Below are 17,256 nucleotides of genomic sequence, written 5' to 3'. Positions count from 1 at the left end.
TATAGTAAGGTTATACTCCAGATTGTTGCAGATGCTTCTAGGACAAAAAAAATACTTTGATGAAAAATTGTCAGATTTTGAATTGAAAAAAGCTGGGTTTCAGCAGATTTTTAGGTTAAATAAAGCATCACAAAGCCAAATATAATATGGCATTCATCATGTAATTTGATTAGCACAGTTGAGAACTTTAGCCTTTGCAGTCTCATTTCATATTAATCCCTTTCATGCACACCTTGATCCAATAAAACTGATCTGCTAACTGTTTCCTATAAATGATATTTTTTTCTCCTGTTTTTGTGCCTTTGAAAAAGTGGAACCCTGTATCTGGAATGTTCTCTCTTCCCTTCCCATCTCTACTTCATAATATCCCTAGCTTCCTTCAAAATAGACCTTTGATAAGTCCTCCTACATAAGCATTTCCTTATTCCCCTTAGTAGGACCCTCTTCCTCATGAATTTTACAATACTTTGTATATAGTTTGTGTTTACTTACTCGTGTACATGTATACTCCCCCCCAGTTAGAACATAATAAGCCTTTTGAGAGTGAGGGATGCTCCATGTTAGTTCTTTTATCACCATCACCTAGCACAGTACTTTGCATATAGTAGGTGAGTGGTTTTCAAATTTTGCATGCTCAGAACATAGTATTATTGTCTGCCATGAGGAATTAAGGGATATTAAGGGAGTCTGTAGACCTCTGCATGCATATACATGTATACATATATATATGTATAGATATATATGCATATATCTATACATATATATGTGTGGTGTGTGTGTGTATATATATATATGTATATATATATGTGTATATATATATATATATATGTATATATATATGTATATATATATGTATATATATATATATGTATTATAAGTTTAAGTTACATGCAATCCACAAGAGATTTAGGCATGGTCATGTGATTTTTTAAGTACAACATATTTGGAGGCTCACTATAGTAGAAAATTAATAAATGTTTACTGAATTTAATTAAATTGAATCTTAACAAATTTGTGCCATCATAGGATCTAGAGTGGCAAAGAACCTCAGAGATCATCTGTGTCAGCTCTTACTTTTTACAGAGGAGGATATGAGAGACTGAGGGAGATTGAGCCCAAGATCACACGGATATTAAGCATAAGAGGCAGGCTTTGAACCAAAGTCCTCTGATTCTAAGGCCAGTTTTCGCTGTAACACCATTTTGTGGGAGGTGTTGAATTTTGTTGAAATGATTATATTAGAAAAAAGCATATTCCATTTCCACAGGACCTAGAGATGTAACATTGGATGCTGACATCCCCTAAAGTGTGATAGCAAATGAGAAGCCATTTCAGGAACACACCACACCTATATCTAAGCCCCTAGTTACTATATCTTTTTTGGTATTGCTATTTTGCTGGATGATTTGGGTGTTAGAGGAGTTGGGTGAGAAGAAGTCAAAGGAAATGAAAGATAATTAATTATTCCCTGATGTCAAGACCAAAGAACTGAGAGCCACTGACATTAGAGAACAAAAAAAAGGGCCATCAGCAGGAAAGCCAAGTTTCAGGTCCAGTTCACCTTAGTCACATCACTTAATCTCTCTGTGTCTCATTTCCTTCATTTATAAAAAGGGGACCAAATTTCAGCTAATGAGCTTCTATGTACACATGTGCAAACAGTACCACCTTCCAGAATTTATGCTCTTCACACAGCCTTTAAGAATATAGGGCCATGGCAAGAATTTGTGGATTTAACAAAATTAGTTTTGATAATGTCTAATTTTTATATTTTTCTCATCCTATAATCACCAATAAATTTTCTGATTTATAATTTGGTGGAGGTTTTTTTTTTTTGGCCTATTTTACTAAATGAAATTACAATTCCCTTGGCTTAGGTTGATTGTTTGAAGCCCAGAGCACTGCAAAATGTCTCTTAAATCAATGACTTAAGAGAGGCATCATGGCATAATGTATTAATGCCTACCTGGCCTTGGGGTTAACTAGACCTAGATTCAAGTCCCAGTTCTGACTCATACTGGCAGTGTGACCTTGGGCAAGTTACTTAACCCGTCACTACTCTAGGTTATCTCTAAGACAATAAGTTGTAGATAAGATACTGACTTACATTGGCAGAGGGAGATTCCTCATTCAGGATTTTGCTAACATTCTGATCCCGTAGGTCAATAACTAGTCATCGAAGGAAGTAAAGATCTCCCGCTTTACTTGCTTTCCTGTTCTAATAATTCTCCTCATCTTCATCTGTATATGTATCTATCTATGACAATGTGGATGATTATTCCCATAAATATTCAGGGAAATGTCATACTATGGTCCAAGGGCCAGATCTGGCATGCCACCTGTTTTTGTGTGGCTTGAGAACTTAAGAACAGTTTAGCTTGACTCCTTAGTATCCATTGGAACATCATTATCATCATATATAAATTTACATATATGTATATACATATTCTATTATATAAGTAATTTATAAAAATAATATATAAACATATATTACATAATTAGTTCGAGAGATACAATGCAAAGTTCCATAAATGTTGAAGAAAAAAGATCTATCTACATGTATATATAATATATTTGTTTACATATTGTATGTGTTTATATATTATATATGTTAGTACATTATATACATTGATATGTTATATATATTTATATATCTGTAGTATGTGTTTATATAATATATGTATATTAAACATACATGTAGATAGATTTCAAATTTACATAGAACTTTGAATTGTATCTCTCTGATCCATCTATATTGTTTTGTAGGCTTGTGTTATAGTCCTCTGTTAGACTCTAAATGTATATCTAATCTAAACTTTTTATCTTCTCCAATATCTAGCATGCAGTGGGCACTTAATAGATGCTTATCTATTGAATGGACATTGAACTATGGTGGCAGTACAAAAAACAAACAGATGCTGAAACAAAATTTATTCCTGTCACTTTGCAAGTTATCTTGGTTCTCATTTAGCCTGGGGGAATGTGGCATTATCCTAACAGTATAGGCCCCAGTTATTCATGAAATCCAAGGACATCCTTCTTCCTTTAAAAATGCAAGACTTATCATCATGCAGTATTATTGTGTTATAAGAAAGGGCAGATAGGAGGAATTTAGAGAAATATGTTATATGAATTGATGCTGAGTGTTCCAAGCAGAACTAGGAAAAGAGCATTCATAGTGACTACAATAATGTACATGAAAAGTACACTCAAAAAAACCCCACCGAAACAAACAAAAAATCATACTCTGCACAGCTACAACAATCAATCTTAGCCTCAGAGAAGAGATAATAGAATATACCTCCCTCCTTTAAGTAAAGAGATGAATGTCACAAAAATGTCAAACAGATTCACTGACTTACAGTTTTACTTAACTCTTTTTCTGTTACAAAAGAAAACTAATTGAGTAGGGGAGGGGAGTTTTAGGGAAAGGAATTGTATATCCTGAAAAGATTATAATATTGAAACAAAAAACATCAATAAAACTACCTATTAAAAAGAAAGCAAAGTAAAAATGAGAATGTAAGACCAGAAAAGGGGCTGTTAGGCGGAGCAGTAACTAAAGCGCTGAGTATGGAGTCAGGAAGACTCATCTTCCTGAGTTCAAATCCAACCTCAGACACTTACTAAACTGTGTGACCCTGACCAAGTCACTTAACCCTATTTACCTCAGTTTCCACAAAATTTAAAATGAGCTAGAATAGGAAATGGCAAACCATGGCAGTTATCTTTGCCAAGAAAACCCCAAATGGGGTCATAAAGAGTCAGGTATAACTGAAACAACTGAACAATCACAAAGACCAGAAAAGTGTTAGGTATTTGAAGATTCTTAAAGAATAGTAGGAACATAGATTTAGAGCTGGAAAGAAGCTTAAAGGCCAGCTAGTACAAACCCCTCATTTCATAGATTAGGAAACTGAGGCTCAGAGATAACAAAATAATTTGCCCAAGCCAAAAAAGCTTATAATTGTCAAATGTGAGATTTTAACCCAGCTCTCTATCCATCTTACCATACTACCACTTTTAATTCACTATCTGCCATGATATTGGAAATTATTTTTAATTACTAAGTTCATAAAAAAGAAGGGGAAGTATCACGTAGCGGACAGAGTATTGGCCTTGGTTTCCAGAAAACTTGGATTCAGTTCCTGCCTCTGACATATATACTGGTGTGGCAATGGGCAAGTCACCTGACTTCTTAGTGATCCTAACACCTCTGAAAGACCAAATGTTGTAAGGAGTTGCAGTTTGCCCAGGGAATGGAATTTCTACACAGTGAATTTCCTACATTGATAAAATCACACATCTGAACCCCTTCCTCAAAAGCACTATGTTACAAGAACCATTCTCTATCAACAGCAACTATTATTTCATGACTTCCTTCCAAGGAACTCAAAGGAAATTGTGTTTATCTCACTGATGGACCACTGTGATAGAGCAGGTACTTCTTGGTTTATATCTATAATTTTTAAATTCTATAGTTGTTTACATGTTCATTTGCAAATTGTTAATCATAGTGTGTATCCCAATGACTAGAATCACTTTGCCAAAGCATGTAAAAAATCCAATAAGGTTTTTGGCGGAAAATACCAGTAGATTGCCAAAATGTTGAGAAAATGACTGTTTTTATAGCAAAGAAACAGCAAATCAGAGTAAATACAAACCCTAAAGAATGTTCTTTTCACTGTAATACTTTAAGTGTAAAATGGGTATTGTTGTTTTTTCAGTTTCTAGGAAATGTGGAAAATTCTCAGCAAGTTCACAGGAAAATCACATCAATTTACTACTATAAAATTTGCAGTTTCCGTGTCCTCAGAAACAATGACATGATGATGATATTTACTCTTTTGCAGAGAGTGTACTAAGAAAGTTGTGAGAAAAAAAGCAACACAATTTTCGTGATTCATGTGTAAAAATATCTACTATCAAAGAGTATAGAAGTCCCATAAATTATGAATTTTGTGGATTCTTGAAATGCATGCACCTGAAACTGAGTAAAACAGTATTTAGACTCAATTTGCAACTAACTTGTTGGATCAACTTATTGATTCAAGGGATCATAGATCTAGGGCTGGAAGGGACCTAAAAAGCGTGCTACACCAATCCCATTATTTTATAAATAGGAAAACTGAGGCCCATGGAGGTTAAACATTTTGCCCAAAGTTATCCAGGTGAAAAGAATTAAAGGAAGGATTTGAACCCAAGTCTCTGACTCCAAAACCAGTGATTTTTTTCCCCACTGTACCATTAAATATCATGGGAATTTTTTCCATTGCAATAGATGATTCACGGGAGCTGATAAAATCGACAAGTGAGATAGTATGGAGGGAAAAGACAAGAATGCAAAAAATGGAGCTTTGGGGAGACATTAAATGTTAGTGAGCATATGGAGAATCAGGAGTGAACAGTGTCACCAAAACCTAGAGAGGAGAGAAATAGATCTAGTAGTAGTAGAACAGAATCTGTTCTTAAAGGAATGGTCTTTAAATATTTAGAATGTAGAGAGCTGGTCACTGAGTAGTGAGATGACCTCATTAAGAATTTTTGTTGTTCAGTTGTGTCCAACTTTTTGTGACCCCATTTGGGGGTTTCTTGGGAAAGATACTGGGGTGGTTTGCCATGTCCTTTTCTCTAGCTTATTTTACAGATGAGAAAACTGAGGAAAGCAGAATTAAGTGATTTGCCTATGGTTACACAGCTAGTAAGTGTCTAAAGCCTGAGTCAAACTCAGGAAAATAAGTCTTCCCAACTACTGGCCCAGCACTTTATTGATTGCACCACCTAGCTGCCCTTTATCAAGAATAGGCTGTGCCAAACTCACTTCATTTCCCTTTTCCTGGGTTTACTAGTACCACCCCTCTCTTGTTGCAATTAGAGCCAGAAACCTTTCGCCATTTAACCACTGTCCAATGACTGCCAAACCTATGGTCACATAGTTCTCTAGAAGGTTCTCATAAGGTTCTCTCTTGTGTTTCCACTCACTTCTTTAAAAACCAGTTCCAAGGTGTAGCTTTAGTGTATGAATTAGCTGCAAATAAATGTTTTATATGTGTTGTGTACTTCACCTTTCCCCATTCATTCCCCAAACTACCTTATTCACCCAACTTGTGCCATTGCTTGAAGTATGTTTTCCCTCAGAATTGGGGATTGGGTTAGCCATGGCCAAGCAGCTACTACTACTCCTATTCCCACAGGATACTAGGGGTAACCCTTGTGTATTGGAGAGTAGGGAGATTGAATTCTACTTCTCACCTCCATAGCTATTAAATCTCTATCTTGTGTTTTCCATTTATACAGAATCACTCACAATGACACCATTAACTCTTCTGTCTGTCTGTCTGTCTGTCTGTCTCTCTCTCTCTCTCCCTCTCTCCCTCCTCATTTAAAATGTTTATGGATTTTTTTTTACATCACTAGAATTTTCCCCAATATTCCTCTTCCTTTCCTTCCTAGAAAGTCATCCTATGTAACAAATAGCATATTAAAGACGAAAAGGGAAAATCAGCATTAGATGAATACATTTTAATTATGATATAATTTTATAATTCACAAAATGAATACATTAAAATATGAATTAAAAAAGTCTGAAAATATGTGAAATGATCAATACCTGTGGACCTCCTACCTCTACAAAGGGTTGGGAAGTGTCTTCTCATTCTTCTTTTTTAAAGCCATATTTGTTCTTTCTAATTTTGGTACATTCACTTTCGACTTTTGCATATGTCCTTGTGGTTGTTCTTTACATTATTGTCATTATGTAAATTATTTTCTTGGTTCTGCTTATTTCACTTATGTAGATCTTTCCATGCTTCTCTGTCTTCATCATGTTTTTGAGTTTTTACAGCATAGTAATATTTCATTATTTGCAAGAACCAGAGTTGGTTAGCCATTCCTCTGGACTTGGTTTCCACTTCTTTGCTATCACAAAAAGTGCTGCTATAAATATTTTGATGTATGTGAGGACCATCAGTGGCCTTCTTGATAACTGTGAGCCCAGTAATGGAATCTGTGGGTCAAAGTGTATGGACATTTTATCCACCATATTTGCATAATTCCAAATTACTTTTCAAAACAGTTGTACCTGCACCACTAGCAATGTACCAGTGTGTGTTGTTCCCACAACCCTTCCAATGTTGACTATTTCCATCTGTTTTAAAATTGTATATTGTTCTGGTGCTCCTGACTACCCCCCACCTTTTCTACTCAATAAGTTTATAATTAGCTAGTATAAAGTGGCAATAGTAGAACATAGAAGTTATATACAAACTGTTCCAAAGAACAAAGGAGTATAATTTACAAACTGTATCACATATTAACCAAAAATCTCATCTTGGTAATATGTGCCAAATCAAGGGAAGCCATCTAGACTTTTCTCTTAGTGCCTTTTTGTCCTGTGATTATGTAAATCTCAGGTGCTAATAATTTTGAGATGACGTGGACATGTTAACTTTAAAATTTTACCAACGACTCTGAGATTATCTGGATATGTTAATAAGCTAGCCCCAAAGTGGCACAGATAAGAGTTAATCTATTCCCCCAAGACCATATAAAATGAGACTTCCAACTCCTGCCCCTGGAGCACTCCTCCATTTCCATATGGGTCCATGCATGCTGTAATCCATGGTTACATGATTCCCCATACTTATCCTTACACTGCCTGCTTTCCTTCACCCCCCATCACCTGTCCACATACCATCTGCCTCTGTGCCCTTTCTCTGCTTGTCTCTGTACTTTCTGTGCTATTTGCCCTAAACCTCCTCTGCCTTATTAAAGTGTGATTGCTGCCTTACTTCCTGTTGCCATCGTGGTTTTCCTAGAAAGTACCCAAAGAACGAGTCAAGACTGCCCCATTTCATAATTCCATAAATTATCAGTTCAACATATTTTGTCATCTTTCCAATTTGCAAGGTATGAGGTGATACCATTGACTCTTAAACATGAACTGTTTGGTAAATGATAAGGAAGGTATAAAAATACGTATTCATCTATCTAAAGGTAAAAGTTATCTGTTTACCTCTTGTCCTAATAGCTGTCTGGCTTGGCAAAGCTGCTTCTACTGTTAGACAACTGAAGCAATGACAAACTCTTACCTAACCAACCTTGTTAGGATATGGAATAAGTGACTCTTTTGGTGACAAGCATTTCTCCGAAGTCAGGGAACTGTCAAGCACTCTGTCAGACATGCTCTGAGAAATTTTATATTCTCAGGCCAAACGGAGAAATAAAACCACACAGCCTTTCCCCTAACCAACTGTTCAAAAAGGTCCTTCTGTTTTATCCAAAAAAGCTTTAAGCAGGGGCAGCTAGGTGGCGCAGTGGATAGAGCACTGGCCCTGAAGTCAGGAGTACCTGAGTTCAAATCCCGGCCTCAGCTCTGTGACCCTGGGCAAGTCACTTAACCCCAATTGCCTAAAACAAAACAAAGCAAAACAAAACAAACAAACAAAAAGAAGCTTTAAGCAAAGCCAGCCTCCTCTCACGCAAAGCAGATGCAAAACCTGTCTTTCCCACCCAACACCTCTGTTTCACCCCTTCACACCAAAGAGGGAAGTAGAGGGTGACATAGGCACACTTGACAGGATTTCCATCTCTGGGAATACAGATGGTGCTACAGAGCAATAAACCCAGACAGTTACATGGCAGCAGGATCTAAGCTGTCTTCTAATTAGCTGCCAATGGCTACAAAGCCTATCAGGCTCCAGTTAGCTGTCTCAGCCAACTTAGCCTCTGTCAGTTTTTTCTATTTCAGGGGTTGGTCAACTCTTTCTGTAAAGGACCAGATAGTAAATATTTTAGAGTTTGCAACCCAAGAGATGAAATCAGGCATGTGATATGGGCACTTCTATAACGAAAGAGAAAACAAATTTCCACATTTGTTATTGACAAAATTCAGAATATAATAATTGAGTGCTTTTTTTGTAATAGAAGTCCATGTCACGTAATTGTAAAGTATTAATGTTAGTGTTCCCTCTCGTCAAAATCAATCGCTTGTATTCAAGTGTAATGCTGATCTGTAATAAGATTTTACATATTTCATCTTTGAAAATGTCTTTTCATATAGTTAGGTACTGTCAAATGCTGATATCGATCCATGGACTTAACGATTTTAATTAAGCATATTAATCACTGGGAAGTCATTTATAGAATTGCATTAGATTGTTCTCTTGATATTTGCTTATTAGCCTGTCTTTAAATTGCTGATTAATTACCTTCAGTTGAAGGTCAGGTGAACGCTTCTTAATTGCACAGTTAAATGGACTTTGAAATACAGAAATTTCTTTTACATTTTCACTGAGGTCTGAAAAACACTGCTGGAACTGTAGTTTGAGCTCAGAAATGTATCTGCTACAAATTTGTGGTGGAAAGGACATCTCACTTCTTGTTTTAATTTTTGACAGCACAGGACGTACATAAAGCAGCTTGCTATTACTTGTAATTCAAACATTAGTTTTCATCAAATTAATTTTGCCCCACAGTATGTTTCATATGTAAGCACTGTATGTAATTTTAGGTTGAATTAATTCAGAAGCATTATTAAGTTTATAGCAAAAGCTAATTTCCAAGGCCATTCAATGCTATAATAGTGGTTGAGGGAAGTTCTCATTCATAAAAAAATTCAGTCTCAGACTTAAGCTCAAAAAATTGTAATAAAACTTTTTTTTCTTTTCTTGTTTTGATGTGATGAATATGCATTAGTAATTTTTTAAAAAATGGACATATCATTCAAAATGCTGAGAGTTATGACTGCCTCACTGAGATTTTTGGTTGGTGGATCAGCCATACAAAGGATAGGAGGACCACATATAATCTCTGCTGGAATTACTCAACTCTACCTTTATAGCATGAAAGCAGCCGTAGACAATACATAAATGAATGAGTATGACTATGTTCCAATAAAACTTTAATTATGTACTCTGAAACTTGAATTTCATATAATTTTCATGTGTTAAAAATTTTATTCTTCCTTTGACTTTTTTCAATCATTTAAAAATATAAAAACAATTCTTAGCCCATGGGCTAAGCAGTCAGTGGGTTGGAATTGTCTTGTAAGCCATAGTTTTCTGGCTCCTACACTATTCTGTCTTCTGTAAGCAGCTTCTCTTGTTGTTTCCTGTGCCTTCTTTCCCCAAACCCTCCTGAGCTCAGTTTTTTTTTCTTCTTCTATATCTGCCTTTTAAGAGGCAGCTAGTTATCGCATTGGATAGAGGTCTGGGCCTAGAGTCAGAAAGATCTGAATTCAAATCCATCCTTCTTCCTCCCTTCCTTCTTTCTCTCTTACCTTTACTTCATTTCTTCCTCCTCTCCTCCTCTCTTCCTTCCTTCTTCCCTCCTTCCTTCCCTTTCTCCTTGTCTGTCTCTCTTATTCCCTTCCTTCTTTCCTTCAACCCTGTCTCCCTTGCACCCTACCTCTTGCCCTTCTTTTCTTCTTTTCTTCCCTTACTCCTTTTCTCCCTTCTTCCTTCTTTCTTTCCTTCCTTCCCCTATCTCATCATCTCATTGTCCTCCTCTTCTATATTCAATTCTTCATCTAATGCCTCAAATCAGGGCTTCCTCTAAGAAGTGACTCATCTATAACTTTTGAGTTGAAAATCAAAAATTCAATTTTTCTGTCAGGTCTAACCCCAGCAATGCTTATACAAATTTCCCAAAGTCTCCAAGAAGTTATTTATTTTTACAATTTTTCACTTATACCCTTAAAACTCTGCAAAAATAGTTATATGAAAATGAGCTGATGGACCACAATGGTCTCTAGCTGTCATTACCCCAGTCAGTGGTTTCTCTTCAAACAGGTCCTCTTAGGGTATTTATCTGGTTGGGAGGAGCATAGTTCTTTCTCTGGTCCCAAGAACAGTCTGTGTTTCTCCTCTGCAGGGCTGTATTTCTCCTCAAGTTGATTTTTTATCAGTTTTCCTTCACTGGCTCTTTTACTTTTACAAACATGCTTTGACATACCCAATTCTCCCTTGAACCTTCTGCTCCATCCAGCTGGTTTCCCATTTTTGCCTCTTCTTCTTTAAGTTAATGCTTTCTCATTTATTAAATCTCTCCATCTCCCATCTCCAGGCCTTCATACTGGCTGTTCCGCATGCCTGGAATATAGTCTCATCTCCCTTCTATCTCTCAGACTCTCTGGTTGCCTTCAAGACAAATCTCATGTACCACACCCACACCTTTCCCTTATCCCCATCATAACTGCAAATTCAGACTCTTCTAAAACTCTTATATTCATTTTATATTTATTGTGTATATACTTATATGTGTATACGTTGTCTATCTCATGAGAATGTAATATTTTGAAGGTATGGACTATTTCATTTCTGGGTGTGTATCCCTGGCACTTAGCAGAGGGTCTGGTAAAACGATTATTGATTTATTGACTTATTGATTCTTTCTTTGTCATATTTCTGGATAAATTCATCTAAACTATACTTATTAATTATCAGCTCTCTCTTCAGCACTTTGTGATCTGGCTTCTAACAATCATACTTTCGAAAACTCGACAGGGACTTCCTAATCATCAAATATGATGGGCTTTTTTCAGTTGTTATTGTCCTTAAACACTGCAGAAGATTACACTGTTGACTATCTATTAGTAGTTATTAACTTGAAGGATGTAAATTTGGCAAGAGGCCTCTAGCAGAATGTCCTTGGGTTCTAGGTTTAGTCCTGGACTAGTTGACATTTTTATCAATGACTTAGATAAAGGAATTGATGACATGTTTATGAAATTTGCAGATGTTATAAAACCAGGAGAGATAGCTAGCATGTTAAATGGCTGAGTTAGCCTAATCTTGATAGGTTGGACTAAATATTATAAATTTAATAGGGATGAATAAAAGTCTTATATCAGGGTTCTCTAAGGTTAATTTCAGAAGTACAAGATTAGGGTGCCATAGCTAGATAGCATCCTTCTGAAGATAATATATGGGTTTTTAGCAGAATTCAAATTTGGAATAAATTGTGATTATGTGGCAGATTTTTTAAAAAGCAACCCAAATGTGCCATTTTAGGAGAAAAAATAATGTGATTTGAGGCAGCTAGGTGGCATAGTGGATAGAGGTCTGAGCCTGGAGTTAGAAAGTCATGAGTTCAAATATCACCTCAGACATTTAACTAGTTATGCGACCCTGGGCAAGTCACTTAACCTCTATCTGCCTCAGTTTCCTCATTGATAAAATGGGGATAATAACAATACCAACTACCCAGGGATGTTGCAAGGATCAACTGAGTAATAATTGAAAAGCATACAGCACAATACCTGACACATAGTAGGTACTACGTAAATGCTAGCTGCTGCTGCTGTTGTTGCTTTTTATTGTATTCAGAGAAGAATGGCAAGGTCTCACTGTATTCTGATCTCGTCATACCACATCTGAAGTATTTTGTTTGCTTATGGGTATTTGTTTTATGATAAGCTAGAGAGTGACCAGAGAAGGACAACCAGGATGGTAAAAAAAACTGAAGACCATTATCTGTGAAGACTGGTTGATAGAAATTAGGCCATTCATCAAGAGCTCCCTCTTCTATCCCTTACCCCATTTCACATAACTCAGATAATCTCCCCCAATGTCTTTTTGTTTACTCGTGTATTAGATGAAGAGGCAGCCCTTCTCCTTGACAAAGAAAATCCCTCTATATGCACCCTTGATTTTATCTGCTATACCTTCTCTAAGCTCTAATATTAAATTTCTACCTCTTTACTAGCTCCTTTCCTAATGCCTATAAGCGTACGTGTGATTCTCCAATCCTTAAAAAAACCAAACCAAACCAAAAAAACCCTCATTTGGTTAAACCATTCCTCCAAACTATTACCCTACATCTCTCCCTCTCTTGGCAGCTAAACTCCTTGAGAAAAGTGTTTATAGCAGGTGCCTTCCCTTTCTCTCTTCTTCACCCTCTGCATTCTGGCTTCCGACTTCATCATTCAACTGAAACTACCTCTTCCAAAGTTGCAAAGGGTCTCTTAATTGATAGATTGAATGGATTTTCTCAAATTCTCTCAAATTTGGGTATTTAAGGATTCCTTCTTAAATTCTCGGTCATGTTTAACATCATTGATTACCTCAACCTAGCTAGTCTTTCTGCTCTCTCTCTTTTTTTATTTTTTTTTTTTTGGCAGGGTGGGGATTACATTTTTTAAAAATGTTTTATTTATTTGAGAGAAGATCACTTTCTTAATGTTTTATTTATTTTAAACTTTTTTTTAAAAAAAGTTGAGTTCCAAATTTTCTTCCTCCTTCCCTCCACTCCCAACCCATTGAGAAGGCAAGCAATGTGATGCCAATTATATATGCAGTCATGTAAAACATATTTCTACATTAGCCACATTGCCAAAAAAAAAAACCCAATTAAAAAAAAAGAAACAAAAAAAATACTTAAATCTGTACCCAGATTATATCATCAGTTCTCTCTCTGGAGGGGACAACATTTTGCATCATGGCTTTGGAATTGTCTTGAATCATTGTGTTGATCAGAGTAGCTAAGTCTTTCATAATTGTTTACAACATTGCTGTTACAATGTACAATATTCTCCTGGTTCTATTCTCTTCACTTTTCATCAGTTCATATAAGTCTTTCCAGGTTTTTCTGAAACCATCCTGTTTGTCATTACACAGTAGTATTTCATCAAAATCACATACCACAACTTGTTTAGCCATTCCCCAATTGACGAGCATCACCTCAATTTCTAATTCTTTGCTGTCATAAAAAGAGTTGCTATAAATATTTTTGTACATAAAGGTCCTTTTTACTTTTCTTTGATCTTTTTTGAGATATAGCCCTTTGGGGACAGTTCCAAATTGTTCTCCAGAAAGGTTGGACCAGTTCACAACTCCACCAACAGTTCATTAGTGTCCCTATTTTTCCACATCCCCTCCAGCACCTGTCATTTTCCTTTTCTTTCATGTTAGCCAATCTGATCAGTGTGAGGAAGTACCTCAGAATTGTTTTAATTTACATTTAATTTGCACTTTAAATTATGTTCTCTAGTTAATAGTGATTTAGAACATTTTAAATGAGTATTGACAATTTGATTTCTTCTTCTAAAAACTGACTATTCGTTTCCTTTGACCATTTGTCAATTGGGGAATGGGTTTTATTTTTAGAAATTTGTCTCAGTTCACTCTATATTTAGAAATGAGGCCTTTATTGAAGAAACTTGCCATAAACATTTTTCCAGTTTCTTGTTTTCCTTCTAATTTTGCCTGTATTGGTTTTAATTTCATATAATCAAAATTATCCATTTTACGTCCCGTGATCTTTTCCCTTGATTGGTCACAAACTCTTCCCTTATCCATAGGATTGACAGGTAAATTTTTCTTTTCTTCCTCCTTTTACTTATAATATCACCCCTTATGTCTAAATCATTTACCCATTTTGACCTTATTTTGGTATATGATCGAAATGTTGATCTGTGTGTAATTTCTGTCAAACTGCTTTGCCAGTCTTCTAAGTAATTTTTATCAAATGGTGAGTTCTTGCCCCAAAAGCTTGAATCTTTGGGTTTTTCAAACACTAGATTACTATGATCATTTACTACTGTGTACTGTGTACCTAATCTATTCCACTGATCTACCATTCTATTTATTAAGCAGTACCAGATTTTTTTGTTTTGTTTTGTTTTGTTTTGTTTTGGTTGGACAATGGAGGTTAAGGGACTTGCCCAGGGTCACACAGCTAGTAAATGTTATGTGTCTGAGGCCGGATTTGAACTCAGGTCCTCCTGAATCCAGGGCCAGTGCTCTATCCACTGTGCCACCTAGCTGCCCCCCCAAGATTGTTTTGATGATTGTCACTTTGTAATATAGTTTGAAATCTAGAATTACTAGACTGCCTTCCTTCACATTTTTTTCCCACTGATTCCTTTGATATTCATGACCTTTGCTCTTCCAGATAAATTTTGTAATTTTTTTCTAGACCTATAAAATATTCTGTGTTACTTTGATTGGATGACACCGAATAAGTAAATTAATTTAATTTATAAAGAACTGTCATTTTTAAAATTACATCAGCATGGCCTACCCATGAGCGATTAATATTTTTGCGAGTGTTTAGATCTATCTTTATTTCTGTGTTTTAATGATGTTTTTCTCTCCTAGTTCTCCCTGTATCTGTCTGACTGCTCCTTCTCAAGTGCCCTTTCTGGAGCTTGATCCATACCAAATTCACTAAGGTTTGATGTCTCCCAATGCTCCATTTTTGTTCCTCTTCTCCTTTTCTCTTGAATGTCAAAACTCAATGATTTTATCAGCAACCATGAGTTCAATGATTTATATATATATATATATATGTGTGTGTGTGTGTATATGTATGTGTATATATGTATATATATGTATATATGTATATATATGTATATATGTATGTGTATATATGTACGTGTATATATGTATATATGTACGTGTATATATGTATATATGTACTTGTATATATGTATGTGTGTGTGTGTGTGTATATATATATATATATATATATATATCTTATTCTCAGATCCACATAGCCTTTGTCTTTCTCCTAAACTACAGCTCTCTATCACCAATAGCCTTTGAGATATTTTGGACCTATTAGTATCCTAAATCCAATATGTCTAAAACTGAAATCATTATCTTTCCCTTAAAACTCTTCCCTTTTTCAAACTTCCAAATTTTTGTCAAGAGCACCACCATCCCCACAACCACTCAAGCTCTCGACCTCAGCATTATCCTTGACTCATCATTCTTACTCACCTTATATGTAAAACACATACCTATACTTTGTTGATTCTACCCTCACAGCAACTCTCATATGAGTCTCCTTTATTCCACTCACGTGTCTCTCATCTTATCTTGCCTGGATCACTATAACATTCTTCTGATCGCTTCTTTCTTCCATTCTCTTCCCATTTCGCTCCATCTTCCACTCAGCTGCCAAAGTGATTTTCCTAAAGTGTCGCTCTGGCCATGATTCTCTACTACTCAGTAAATTCCAATGGCTCCCTATTAAATAACCTCACGTATTTCCCTCCTTCCATTTTTCCTACACTTCACTCTCCTCCACAAGCTCTGTGATCCAACCAAATTGTCCTCTTTCCTGTTCCTCTCTCAGGGCCCTCCCAGGGCATCTGTCCTGACTATTCCTCAGGGAGCCCTGGGATGCTCCCTCTTCACCTCCTCTTCCTGGATTCCTTCAAGGCTCAGCTCAAATCTCACTTTCTATCAAAAAGTTTGTCTTTCCTATGCCACCACTGTACCCCCAATGTCAGCACCATCCTTCAGAGGTTACCTATTTATACCAAATATATCTTGAGCATACCTAGTGATTTGCCTAATTAAAATGTGAGTTCCTTGAAGGTGAGGAGTTTTTTTTAATTGATTTTGCTCTAAATCCCCAAAGCTTAGAACATTACTTGACACAGAGTAAGATCTTAATCAATGTTTGTGGATTGATTAACTGATAGTTCTGGTTCTGGTTATTAATGGCATTGTCTAATCTTCCTTAGTCTTCTTCCTCCATGAAGAAATGCCCAAAACAGAGGCTGGTGTACCTCATACAAGTTGGAGGAATCACCACAACATAAGGCCATAATCTCCGTGAGATTGCTTTTATCTCCATATGCTAATTTGCTGGGTCAGCCTGGAGAGATTACTGGAGAGATTGCTCAAGGAACTGTCAAAACAAGGTCTGTGTGACTTGAAGTTGCTTGTCTTTAAACTCATTCCTCCTCCCTTTTTTTTCACAACCTTTTTTTCTGGGACTTTTCTCCCCTTCACCTTTGTTTTCCTGCCTCCTACTATTTAAATTCTTGTTATGCCCACTGCCTTTGGGATACTTACTAATCCAGCTACTACTGTGTATAGCAATCAGATCTCAGTACTGGTGGTAGCAGAGCCTGAACAAAGCCCATTACAGGGAGGTTTAGCCAGCAGAACAAAAAAATTGAAGCAAGCGTGATAGCTGTTTTTAATATTTGAAAGGCTACCATAGGAATGAAGAATTATATTTGTTCTATTTAGCTCGGAGGATAAAATTAGGAGCAATGGGAAGTGGCTGAAAGGTTGATTTTGTTTCCTTGTGTGAAAACCTTTCAAACAGAGATATCCAAAATTAGAATAAGCTGCCTTGAGAAATAGTGCCAAGCAAAGTCTCAGCAATCTTTTGGGAAGAATCTAATGAAAGAGATTCCTTTAAAGGCATAGATGAACTAGAAGACTTCTGAAGTCCTTTCCCACCCTCAGATTCTGTAATTGAATGGCCCTTGTATTGTCTCTCCTCTCTTAGTCT

Source organism: Phascolarctos cinereus, unplaced genomic scaffold (genome assembly GCF_003287225.1).
Source record: "Phascolarctos cinereus isolate Bilbo 61053 unplaced genomic scaffold, phaCin_HiC Scaffold_1;HRSCAF=81, whole genome shotgun sequence".
Lineage (NCBI taxonomy): Eukaryota > Metazoa > Chordata > Mammalia > Diprotodontia > Phascolarctidae > Phascolarctos > Phascolarctos cinereus.
Note: the sequence above shows the minus strand (reverse complement) of the source record.